General features: G+C 44.5%; 1 pseudogene; it reads left to right on the top strand.

The window, feature by feature from the left end:
- Window positions 1–5,616: 5,616 nt before the first annotated feature.
- Window positions 5,617–9,713, top strand: LOC123630040 (annotated as a pseudogene).
- The last annotated feature ends 3,983 nt before the right edge of the window (window positions 9,714–13,696 follow it).

Below are 13,696 nucleotides of genomic sequence, written 5' to 3'. Positions count from 1 at the left end.
GCTTGCCCGACCCGTCTGCGCCTTCCAGCCCCAGCCCCACAGGGATCCGGGAAGGGAAGGAACCTCCCCAAGGTGTCCAGGACTGGACACTGGACGGTCGGATGGAGGAGGGGAGAAAGGGATGGAGAGAGGAAGGGGAGAGAGAAGGGAGGGAGGGACGGAGGGGCTGGGGCAGGGACAGAGGAAGGGAGAAGAAGAAATTGTCTCAGCCCTGGCAGGAAGGCCACGCTCACCTTAGGATGAGTGGGGCTAGGGGTGGAGGTGACCATCTAGTGTTGGTTGGCCTCAGCAGGTGAGGGGGTGGCAGGGTTCCCTCCTTTTCCTTCTCTCCCTCCCTCCCTTTGGTCTCCCTTTGATGCTTGGGGCTGAGCACAGGAAGAGAGCGGAGCTCTTGGAAACAGGAAAGCTGAAGATAAACCCCAAAGCTTCCTTTGTCTCCCCTTAATCTGCTTTAGGCTCCCGCTGGCTCCTCCTAATCCAGTGAGTCCTTGCATGAAAGGCGCTTCGGGGTGTTAAACTGCTATTTACCGGCAAGTGGCAGGTGGCAGGTGGGGCAAAGGGCAGGAGGAGCCCGTCTGTGGGAACAAGAGCTAGGAAGCCTTCCTTCCTCCCTGCCCCCTGGCGAGGGCCCCTGACACCCTGTCGTTAGTGTCTCGGCCGGCCGGTGCTTTCCAGACTGCTGCCACAAACCGCTGGGGGACTGGGAAATCAGTTTAGTGGATTTCAGCCAGCATTGCTGAGCTGTGGGGGTTGGTGCCCCGTGGGAGGGTAGAATAGAAAGCAACAGGAGGCTTTGCTCTTGGCCGTGTGACAGAGAAGGCAGCGGAGAGGTGGGAGGTGGGAGGGCAGCCTGTAGGACTCAGTGTCCCAGCATCTGCTGCTGCTGTGCCTGCAGCCGGGACCCCTCCCCGCAGGGACAGGGACAGGGACAAGGGGAGGAGCAGATGAGGGAACCGAAGGCCCCTGTGGCGGCGCCATCCCACACATATTCTGACGGGGTCCAGGAGGGAGAAGGACAACAGAAAGGCGGTGCTGGGGGGAACTTTAGTCCCCGCTAGCGTTGACCCTCAGAAGGGAGTTTCGCAGCAGCTCAGCCCAAATGAGCTTTGTAGAGGAGGACCTTTCTATTTCGAGTTTTAAAGATTCCGTCTTACTGTTTTGCCTTCCATCTTTTATGTGTACGTTAGGCAAAGAGTAACACAGTGAGCGTTTAGGATTCATATTAACGCCTTCATTTGATTGTTAAAGCTTTTTCCCCACATTTTTTTGGGTTCCGCTTAAACAGTACCACTAGCAAACCCAAGTGGATCAGAAAGTGGGGTGCTTGTGGGAAAAACAAACAGAACGCTGAGGCCCAGGCTGAGCTGCGGCGGCGCTGCGGGAGGGGGCGGCTCGGTCCCCGCGCTCAGAGCTAAAGGGACCTCCCAGCGCTTCGCGGGCCGGGCGGGCAGCTCCCAGCGTTGCTGCTGCCTCTGGGGTTACGGGTCATTATCCAAGGTCCACACTGTCCCTCACACCGTGCACGACCCTCGGCATCTCGTGGGGAAAGAGGGCTTTAGCTCCAAGATGGACTTTGGAGTTTAAAAGTAAGAGCAGCGCGAGGTCCCCCAGGGCCACCGCGGAGGCTGCGCAGAACCGGCTCTTTCTGCGCAAGTGAGCAGCGTCCCGGCCGCCCCCGCTTCAGGTGACAGCAGCCTCTTCCTCTGCGGCTGGCCGGGGTGGAGGGGGGATTACTTGGGACTAGCCTAGCGACATCAAAGGAGAAATGTTTACAGATGTTTGTCTTACGGGGAAGCGGAAACCATTCTTTTCGGATGGGGGAGGCGGCGCCCGCTGAGACTGCTGGGTTTTGGCCGCGGCCAGGAGACAGCCAGTCGCTGAGCAGTTACCTGCCTGTCACCACTCACAGCGGTCGGAAGTTATTACAAACCTCCATGCGGTTTGTTTCCCCAGGGTCCCAGGGCACCAGCCGGGGAAGGTAAGGCAGGACTGCGGCAGCGAGCTGTCACCCGCGGCCCGCCCAGCAGGGGTTTGTAGCAGTTGCTTCCCCGTCAGGTGCGGGTGTCCCCTGCCTGCACCTGACATCCAGGGATGCAAGTGAGTCCAGCCTGGATGTTTCTGGGCCGTGTGGCGATGCCTTAGTGTGCTCACATCCACGCTGGCGGCTGCTCCTAGCCCCGGGCCTGTGTCCTGCGACCTTCCTGGGCCTTCACCCCACACGGCACGAAGGAGAGAAAGGCCCAAAGAAGCGAGGCCCTGCACGGGCAGGGCCGGGGTGGAGCCGGCCACAGGCGGGAGGGAAGGACGCTGGCCTCCCTCGCAGCACGTGCAGTGTGGGGACCGGGAGCTCCTGGGCTGCCCCTGCCGACTCCACAGCCTCCCGGGCCTCTCAGAGCGGCAGCTTTTCCTCCAGGCCCGGGGGGCTCCCTGGAGGGGGTGGTGCCGCCGCCCTTTCTGGCAACCCTGGGTCTGGACGGCGGGCTCGGTGGAGCCAAGTGTCCCGGGCCACGGCTCCTCCACCAGAGCAGGTTCTGGGGACAGGATCGGGACAGCAGACCCTGGGAGGTCAAAGGAGGAGCAGAGAGGCCCGCAGCCCTGGCGTGGGGCCAGGGCAGGCGAGGGGTGGGAAGGTGGGCTCAAGGCTGAGCCGGGGCACGCTGCCAGGAAGAGTCAGGGGACGCGACGGCAGCGGGAGAAGCCGAGGGCTGGAATCTCCTGCCCTGGGGACCGGTGGGCTGCTGCCGCCGGGGCCATCAGAGCGGCAGGAGCAGCGCGGGCAGGACCGGACAGGACGCCCTTCTCCTCCCCGGGGGGCTGGGCGGCGGCAGGAGGGCGGCGGGCTCGCTGGCCGGCCGGGCGGGCCCTGGTCACACTGCTGTGGGCCAGGCTCCCGCCTTGCGCTGCGGGTGCCGTCGGCACGCACTGAGGGGCCCTGTGTTCCAGACGCTTCTAGCGACATCGCCTGCACCAGCTCATGCCCTTCGCACGGCAGCAGTGGAGCAGCACCTGGTTCTGTTTTCACTTGAGAGGTGGGTGAGGAGACGGAGACCTGGAGAAGGCGGGTGACTTGCCCCGGGCCACAGCGGAGGAGCCCACGCTCCCTGACCGCTGAGTCTGCGGTGACCAGATCCCGCAGGTACGGTGACAAGACCAGACCACGCTAGAGTTGTCAGGGGCCCAAACTGACCAAAAAGGTGAATCAAAAGACAGACGGGCGGGACTCAGCGGCTCACATCTGTACTCCCAGCTACTCGGGAGGCTGTGGCAGGAGGATCGCTTGAGCAAAGGAGTGTGAGGCTGCTGTGAGCTATGATGGCACCACAGCACCTTAGCCTGGGTGACAGAGTGAGACCCTGTCTCAAAAAAAAAAAAAAAAAAGTTAAAAATAAGGTCCGTGGGCTCCTGTAGAAGGAGGAATGAATTCTGAAGAGGAGAACCAGAGGAGGAAGGCTCCCCCCAGAATGTGGGTTAGTCTTCAGCAAGGCCCCATCTGTCACCACGCATCGCTCGAGCGAACCCTCGGGAACCACTAGCTCCTCAGACACTTCTCGTCCTGGGTCACCTCCTGGAGACCCTATCAGGAGCCCCGAAAATAGAAAGGTGGCCAGCTCAAACAAAGGATGACAACTTCCGGAGAGCAAAAGTTTATTTCTTTCGGCTTCATTCAGTGCTTATAAGGAGAAGAGGTTAGTTTCTGAGAGTCCCACAAATCACTCACTCACTACCACCTCAAAAGATTGATTTTATTTTTAAAAATATGTTCTCTTCACAGAATGTACAAGACGAAAGGCAGCAGCCAACCTGCCGCAGAGAGACCTCACACAACGCAGAGGTTGGGCCCCGCCTCCTCCTGCGAAGCCAAGGCTGTCTCGGTCTGGTAAACACGGGCAGTCGCAGGGCATGGCATCTGCAGGGCAGAGACCCTGAGCCAGTGTCAGTCTTAGGTTATTACAGCTGTCCAGGGGTTTACAGTTAAGAAACATTTTTTTTTTTTTAGGAATATAAAAATATTTATTGACCGCTGTTCACCAGTATTTACAATAAACAGTATACAGTTGGATACCATTCTGATTACTACAAGGCTGTTCTTCCTGGCTTCTGCAGAACCAGCAACCCAAATACTGAAAAGATTGAGCCTACATGTAAGAAATGAATTGGGGTAAGAAAAAACATGCAGGTCAATAGTTTAGATTACAAAAAGTTTGTTCACTCATTTATGTCAGCAGGTCTGAAACTGCCAACGTTTCTAACCATCTAATAAGTTTCCATGGGCCAAACCTCAGCTATTCCATTAATCATGAACTTTTAGTCAATGCAGCACAGGGATTTCAAGTTTTTGTAAAAGAATTGCTCACTAGGGGAATCTTTAATGTTCATTTAACTAAGTCTTGTTTACTGTATTAGAACACACCAGAATTTGTCTAGTTTCCTCATCTGGGTGGGGAGATTTTTGGTAGCGATAAAGATTTCCTTTTAGGAATTTTGCAAACACAATGTTGCATTTATATGAATATACATGTAGATACGGATTCTAATATGGCTGCCTTTAAATTATCCAATTAATTATGAACCAACTATTTAGTTTGAAATGTTACAGCTTCAGGAAAATTTTCAATTCTTAGGTTGCTCAGAATGTTAGCATCACAGACACATGGGCTTACCCATGATTTTTGTTTCGGTGAATGTTTAAAAATAAAGAGAATCATTTACATATGCATTTTACGTATACACACACAAAAACAAATTTAAAAAACCCAGAATGGTCCTTAGGCATGAGTTAAACACAAGTTCTGACTGAAAAATGGCTATGGAAATTTCCCCTAGCATTTAGAAAAGCTGTTCTCTAGTGCAGAGGAAATAATATACCATGGTATCATATGTTCTTTTCTGATAAAGGAAGCAACTACCGAAAGCTTTTGTTTGTTCAAAGTAACCAGTGCTATTGATGCACCCCCCAACAATTCTCTCAATACTACTTTCAAAACAAATGTATCAAACTTGATTTATTAGATGTAGTTATTTCTTCACATTAGTAAATCAAAAACCAAGCCCCAGATTGTGTGTGTATATATAAATATATATAAAAAACAATGCACACAATTATTGAGCTTCATCTTCTGGACAAGAATGCCAAGTTAGTCTCTCTTCATAAAAAGCAATTACAATTTGAGGACACTTCATATTTGCTTCTTTTGCCAGCACCAAATCTGCCTCATCTGAATCTTTCCATTTCATAAGAAACATTAATTCTCCACTGCTATCCGTGGCACCAATTATTCTTTCAGGATCAAGACCTCTGGCAAAGCCTCTTGGTTTGTCAGCACCATCTCTTTTTTTCTTTGATTTGCTATCGTCAGATTCACTGTCAGATAAAGATTTTCTTTTTGTACCATCTTTTTCTTTACCAGCTCTTTGAGAATTAAGAAATGCTTCAGGGAGACTCGCCGTGACACGGGCCTAAGCTACCGCGACTCGGGCGTCTGGACAGCTCGGACCCTCGGGCCAGGCAGGTGCCGCCCCTCAGAGGGTGGGCCAGGGCCAAGGCGCCCACCCGCGCGGCCCCCCACCGTGGGCCGGAGCCGAGTCGCCGCACCGCCTGCTGGGGGACGGCGGGCCGGAGCTGCGGGAGCCGGGGGACCCCACGCTGGCTGCGTGCAGGAGAGGAGGGAGGAGAAACTTTGCCCTTTATTGTTTTTAGCCGTTAAGTGCAAGGAACTCTGTGTTGGAAGGAAAAATGTCCTTCTTCAATTTCCGTAAGATCTTCAAGTTGGGGAGCGAGAAGAAGAAGAGGCAGTACGAACATGTGAAGAGGGATCTGCTCCCCGAGGAGTTTAGGGAGATTATAGGAGAACTGGATGACGGAGCCTTTGGGAAAGTGTACAAGGCCCAGAATAATGAGACCAGCGTTTTAGCTGCTGCAAAGGTGATTGACACCAAATCTGAAGAACTTGAAGACTACATGGTTGAAATTGATATATTAGCATCTTGTGATCACCCAAATATAGTCAAGCTTCTAGATGCCTTCTATTATGAGAATAATCTTTGGATCCTTATTGAATTTTGTGCAGGTGGAGAAGTAGATGCTGTGATGCTTGAACTTGAGAGACCATTAACTGAGTCCCAAATACAAGTAGTTTGCAAACAGACTTTAGAGGCATTGAACTACTTACATGATAATAAAATCATCCACAGAGATCTAAAGGCTGGCAACATTCTTTTTACTTTAGATGGAGATATTAAATTGGCAGATTTTGGAGTATCAGCTAAAAACACGAGGACAATTCAAAGAAGAGATTCCTTTATTGGCACACCATATTGGATGGCTCCTGAAGTAGTCACGTGTGAAACATCTAAGGACAGACCCTATGACTACAAAGCTGATGTTTGGTCCCTGGGTATTACTTTAATAGAAATGGCTGAGATAGAACCACCTCATGATGAATTAAATCCAATGGGAGTGCTGCTAAAAATAGCAAAATCTGAGCCCCCTACTGAGCACAGCCATCAAAATGGTTTTCAAATTTTAAGGACTTTCTAAAGAAATGCTTGGAAAAGAATGTGGATGCTAGGTGGAATACATCTCAGCTACTGCAGCATCCCTTTGTTACTGTTGGTTCCAATAAACCAATCTGAGAATTGATTGCAGAGGCAAAGGCTGAAGTAACAGAAGTTGAAGATGGTAAAGAGGAAGATGATGATGAGGAAGCAGAAAATTCTCTGCCAATACCTTCAGATAAGCATGCCTCCTCTGATCTTAGTATTGCCACCTCTGAAGAAGACAAACTTTCACAAAATGCGTGTATTTTGGAATCTGTCTCAGAAAAGACAGAATGTAATACTTCTGAAGATAAATTCAACAACAAATTTCTTATTGAAAAACCTACCACTGATGAACCTGAAAAGGCTATGGATAGAATTAATGAACTTGGTGACGATGCTCCTTTAGAAGCTATGGCTGAACTCCATAATAGAACAACAGTAATCAAAGAGAATGGGAGAGAGAAGAGACCTGAGTCGGAAAATCTACCTGATACAAGAAACCAAGAAACTGTGAACACTAATTCAGTCAGTGAAGGAAAAGAGAATAATGCAGTGATAACTTTAGAAACAAACATTGAAGATAATCTAAAATCTGAGGAAGAAAGGGATCAGGAAGAGAAACAGACATTTGAAAATAGGCTTATAAAATCTGAAGAAATTAAAGATACTGTTATTCAAACAATAGATTCAGTTACTCAAGAGACTGCAGAAAAAGAGGAAGATATTCAAGCAATTGATAGTGAAGTTGGCCTTAAAAAGGAAGACAGCCAAGAGAAATTAGGAAAAGATGACAAAACTCAAAAAGATGTCATCAACGATACAAGTAATGTGGTAGAAATAAACGAGGGAGTAGATGTTCAGAAGGTTGTTGAAAACAGTGCTGAGGATACTCAGAGTAATGATGGGGAAGAAGTGATTGAAGTAGACCAGAAATTAATAAGGAAGCCTGAGGAGGATCTTGAGGCTGGTGGTACTAAGGAAGTTTCTATTAAAGAAATAGTTGAAACTAATGAGATAGATCAAAAATCTGTAGAAGGTAAAAATAAGGAACAATTAATAAACAGTTCAGAGAACATATTGGAGACCAGTGAAGAACTAGGGACAAATGAGGTTGAAGAAATTACTGAATGAAGTAGCACAGAAAAAACAGGTTGGAAATGTAGTGATTGATGCTGACCAAAAGACTTTAGGAGGTGAAACTCAGGATGTTCATAAAGCCACTACTCAGATAGATACAGAGGAAAAAGAAATGCCATGTGAAGTGCCAATTAAAACAGAACCTCAGGTTACTGCAGTTTCACAGCCCAGTAAACCTCAGCCTGTTCTAATACCCAGTATTAATATCAACTCTAGAGATGCAGAAAATAAAGGAGAAATCAGTGCTTTGTCAAAAAATGAAACCATGCTGCTTCCAGAATCTGAGAATCAAAAGGAACATGATGCTGATTCAGGCACTGGTTCTACTGCTGATAACAGCAGCATTGACTTGAATTTATCCGTCTCTAGCTTCCTCAGTAAAACTAAAGACAGTGGATCAATATCTTTACAAGAAACAAGAAGACAAAAGAAAACATTGAAGAAAACATGCAAATTTATGGTTGATGGTGTAGAAGTGAGTGTAACAACGTCAAAGACAGTTACAGATAGTGATTCCAAAAGTGAAGAATTGAGGTTTCTTAGATGTCAGGAACTTCGGGAATTAAGATTTCTTCAAAAAGAAGAGCAACGAGCCCAACAACAGCTTAATAGTAAACTGTAGCAACAACGAGAACAAATTTTCCGGCGCTTTGAGCAGGAAATGATGAGTAAAAAGCGGCATATGACCGGGAAATCGAGAAACTAGAAAACCAGCAGAAACAGACTATTGAACGTCTGGAACAAGAACACACAAATCGCTTGCAGGATGAAGCCAAACGCATCAAAGGAGAGCAAGAGAAAGAGCTGTCCAAATTTCAGAACATACTAAAGAACCGAAAGAAGGAGGTTATAAATGAAGTGGAGAAGGCACCCAAAGAGCTGAGAAAAGAGCTCATGGAATGCAGGAAAGAGGAACTTGCAGAAAGCCAGCATGCTCAAGAACAAGAGTTTGTTCAGAAGCAACAATAAGAATTAGATGGCTCTCTGAAAAAGATCATCCAACAACAGAAGGCAGAGTTGGCCAATATTGAGAGCAAGTGCCTGAATAACAAGCAACAGCTCATGAGAGCTCGAGAAGCTGCAATTTGGGAGCTTGAAGAACGACACTTACAAGAAAAACACCAACTGCTCAAACAGCAACTTAAAGATCAATATTTCATACAAAGACATCAGCTACTTAAGCGCCATGAGAAGGAAACAGAACAAATGGAGCATTACAGTCAATGACTTATTTGAGGAACTGAAAAACAGGCAGACTCAAGAAAGAACAATATTACCCAAGATTCAACACAGTGAAGCTAAGACTCGAATGGCCATGTTTAAGAAAAGTTTGAGAATTAACTCAACAGCTACGCCAGATCAGGACTGTGACAAAATTAAACAGTTTGCTGCACAAGAAGAAAAGAGGCAGAAAAACGAGAGAATGGCTCAGCATCAGAAACATGAAAATCAAATGCGGGATCTTCAGTTGCAGTGTGAAGCCAATGTCTGAGAACTGCCTCAGCTGCAGAATGAAAAATGCCACCTGTTGGTTGAGCATGAGACACAGAAACTAAAGGAGTTAGATTGAGGAACACAGCCAAAAATTAAAGAAGTGGAGAGAGAAATTGAGACCTAGGAAAAAGACACTGGAAGAAGAGTTTGCCAGGAAACTCCAGGAACAGGAAGTGTTCTTTAAAAGGACTGGGGAGTCTGAATGCCTTAACCCATCAACACAGAGCCGTATTTCTAAATTCTATCCTATTTCTAGCTTGCATTCCACTGGATCATAACATGGGAAGCATTCTGTGCTTGAGTTGGCTTTTTAAATATGTCATTCTATTCTCTTCATCTTCTGCCACTGTCTATATCAAATAGCTCATGAAGACAATCACCTGCCTCACCTTCTAGGTGTTTTTTTGTTTTTAGTTTTGGGCTTTTTTTTTTTAAAGCAAAGATGAAGGGAAAACAAACTAAGACAAATGCTGGGCCATGCTGGCAAAGTAGCATCTTGCAGTAATTCCTTAAGGTGATTTTGTATATTAATCTTAAAAATTGTATTCTTCAGACACTGTTACCTGAAAAATTATTAAGAGAAATAATGTTTAAAGTTATTAAAAAAACTGTTATGTCACTAAGTATTAATAAATGTCTTTTTACCTGTCCTAACTTCTCAGTGATGCCTAAATTCTATAGCTGAAGTTCTGCTGTAGAGGATTGAAATGATTTTCTTTTGGTGAATCAGCTCTCATAAAAAAGCTATGAGTTGCTCAAAATGTTCTATTGATTCAGTGAATAAATATATTTTATCTTTAAATAGGAACAAACTCTTTTAAAAGAGAGAAATTATTTCAGTAATTTATTGAAAGTAACCTATTTAGGCATGAGCTAATAATTGAGGGTGCTAGTTTTATTAAGATAGTGCCTAAAACACTAAATTTTAATCAAGTCTAAGATAGGATTTTCTTTTTGATCAACAGAGACATAACATCCTTAGCATTAAACATTATTGTGTTAAAAATCTTGCTCCTGTTACCATTTGATGGAAATTTTCATCCTAAAATATATGTTGTACAGAATTTGGAAGACAAAAAAAAAAAATAAAAGTAGCTTTTAGATGTGCAAACTGGAAATGTAAAACACCAAACTAAAAGTAAGATAGATTTAGCCATCTCAGTTTATTTTCTAAAATAATACATGAGTTAAATGACTTCCCTCCATCTTAGTGAATTCTGTTCGTTCAAAACTCTATGAGAAGCTTGCAGGCTCTAAGTTATATTTATAAATATATTTTCTGAAATTAATTTTAAAAAGCATTTGTTCAGAATACTTTTTTTAAAGGATTTAAATATTTAGGCAAATGTCAGGAATGACTTTTCATTGTTTTGAAATGAGGCAACTTACATTTTGGTGTTATTTTGTTTCATATTTAAATTATTTACTTTGAATGGGAAAAGCCTGAAACCTTTATCATGTGGTTGCTGATATGTGTAATTATTAATGAAATGTTCATTCTCAGTCCCTTTTGAGGCTTAGAATTTCAACCATGTGTCAGGTCAAACAGTATTATGAACTGGACTTTGGTGTGTGAGACAGCACACTTGTAAATGATGCTTGTTGCCTGCCATTTACAACCTATTCTCTCTTAAGAGTGCTAGGTACTAAATTGTAGAAGTTTGTTTTTAGTTGTATTACTTTTGAGGCTGGTAAAAAATTTAAATGCAACTTTGTGGGAACACTGACTTATACTAAGAAAATGTAAATGTCTGTAGCACTTTCTTGCAGTTAATTTGAAAACTTTAGATGCTGAACCTTATTTTGTCAGTGGTTTAGATGATTTAAAAATGTATGTGTGATTTTAATTTTGTAATTGTTTTGACAAGCATAATTTACTTGGACAACTTTGTAGGTAGCCTTAACTTCTGGCCAAGTTTGTTTTTTATATAAATATATATACATATATCATCACTTATCACATGTATGTGTTACTATATACAAAACTCTTTGAATGCTTTATTCTCAAATGCTGGGTTGAAAAATGTTTTTAAAGCCTCTTGAAATATATACCTTTATAAAGTAATATTCAGGATGATGGAAATTATTTATATTGTTATGATAAAAATGACAGTGTATTTAATGATTTATTTGAAGAGGGAGTGGGAGGAAGGTTCTCACAACCACTTTCTCCTTTGAAATTTTCAGTTTATTAACTTCTTAAAAATGAATACTTTAGACAGTAGGTATTTTTTCAGTATCATTGAAATGATACCCTGAGTGGTAAAGTTTGTGGCACCTAATTAATTTGGTCTGAATATTTGATGCTTTCCCTTTCAGTTTGACATTCAGAGTATTGACTCAAGGAGAGAGGCTCAGAGTGGCATGGTTGATGCTCTGGGCAAAGTTATTAGCGACTCGCATCTCCCGTAAAACTGCCTTTTGGATTCAGTGTGTGTGCTTGAGTTCTCTTTCAAACATGACCATATTCATATGGGTGCAAGACTATACAATGATACCTATATAGAGGTGAAGCATTCATTTTCATACTTAAAGTTACATAAATCTTTTCAAAAAGTGTTTTGTTATAGAATATAGTGTTTGTACCCATACTGGCCCACCTCTTCTTAGGCCCTATATTCAAATAGATAATAGTGATCATTCTTTCTTGCATGAAGTGTAGGTAGGGAGTGGATGAGGGGCACAGACTTTGAAATCTAAGAGTACAGTCAAATTTCTTCCTGATTTGGTTGATTTGTTGCTGTGGCAGAATGTGCCATGAAATGCATAAAAGAACTTCTCCATATGTGCACCCTAATCAGTCCCCTCTCCTCCTTTTCCTGAGTGCTGTGAGCACACCAGAGCTCCACACTTCTGTAGGTCCAGCTCCTAGAGCTTGGGGCACCAGGCTGCCTTTCCTAGTCCTGCCAACTATAAGGTATGAATTGCTGAATTAGCTGCTATTTTATGTGGAGTCACATTAAGCTTTTTCTTACCCTTCTCTATGGGGAAGCTATAGGGTGGGTAAGGAGGAAGTTTAGAGTGCTTTTACTTTCCTGAAAATGTTAGAACTTTCCTGTTACAGGACACAGCAAATTGTAATTAAATATAAACCAGAACCAGAGCTACCTCTAAGTAGTATTTCCTCAAGCACAAAGCTCTCAGGCCTATGGGACCCACTTTAATAGAGAGCCTCTGATGTCTTGAGCACCAGTGAGTTTCAGAAGTGACTATTTTTTGTACTCTTCTAGTTTCTTCGTATACACACTTTTTCCCATTCCACACTGTGCTTAAATGACAGACTTCTGAGAAGCCAAATTCTGTCAAAGTATTAGCTAGAGATGTTGATTAAAGGCAAACCTAGACTGAAGTGGAAGAAGAGTATTCCAGTTCTAACAGTCTTTTGATTAAATAAATAAATTCTTTTCTGGGAAATGACTTTTTTATAGGAAATGGGATGATATTTTAAATGCTTTTCTTAAGTTGAAGGCACAACAGTTAATGCCTCTATTGTTGCTATTCTGTGGCTGATGTGCTTTTGATAAAGCTTCAAAATTTCTGCTACTAAGCCTAGGATAGAGTGTTTTACCAGTTTTAAATGTTGGCTGCAGCTTTTTGTTGATCCTTCTCTGATTTGCAGTGTAATGAGTTCATAAGCTAAATTTTCAGAAAGAATTTTGTTTCAAATTATGCCTCTTGTCTATCTGAGAGCAACATGTCTTTTCAATCATGAGATTGACACACAAAAAATAAAGTTATTTCTTAACCTAAAAAAAAAAAAAGAAATGCTTCAATTAACTCTGGACAATCCAAATTTTCTTCAGGTTCCCAAGTGTTGTCAGCATCTGTAAATCCCTTCCACTTCAGGAAATACTCCACTTTCCCATTTACTACACGTTGATCCAATACTTTTTCCACCACAAATTCTTCAGGCTCTGCCTCTTCAACCTTTTTACTCTTCCCATTCTGTTTCTTTCCCATTTTTGGCAATACAGTTTTATTGGAGGCCATTTTTTTTTTTTTTTTTTTTTTTTTTTGAGACAGAGTCTCGCTCTGTTGCCCGGGCTAGAGTGAGTGCCGTGGCGTCAGCCTCGCTCACAGCAACCTCAGACTCCCGGGCTTAAGCTATCCTCCTGCCTCAGTCTCCCGAGTAGCTGGGACTACAGGCATGGCCACCATGCCCGGCTAATTTTTTCTATATATATTTTTAGTTGGCCAGATAATTTCTTTCTATTTTTAGTAGAGACGGGGTCTCGCTCTTGCTCAGGCTGGTCTCGAACTCCTGACCTCGAGCGATCCTCCCGCCTCGGCCTCCCAGAGTGCCGGGATTACAGGCGTGAGCCCCCGCGCCCGGCCTGGAGCCGTTTGTTACTGCAGACTTGAAGAGCTATTATTCACCGCCTCCGAGCGGCTCCGGGTCGCGGTCTACGGCGTCTCTCAGAAACATCTTTGTATAGACGAGCTCAGCTGGGTGGGGACGCGCTGGTCCTCATTCTGCAGGCGAGGTGAGTGGCTGGCCGAGGCTCCAGTGACTCGTCAACCCTCC

Source organism: Lemur catta, unplaced genomic scaffold, assembly GCF_020740605.2.
Source record: "Lemur catta isolate mLemCat1 unplaced genomic scaffold, mLemCat1.pri scaffold_81_ctg1, whole genome shotgun sequence".
Classification (NCBI taxonomy): Eukaryota; Metazoa; Chordata; class Mammalia; order Primates; family Lemuridae; genus Lemur; species Lemur catta.
The sequence above is the reverse complement of the archived record's forward strand: the minus strand, read 5'-3'. Positions and strand labels throughout refer to the sequence as shown.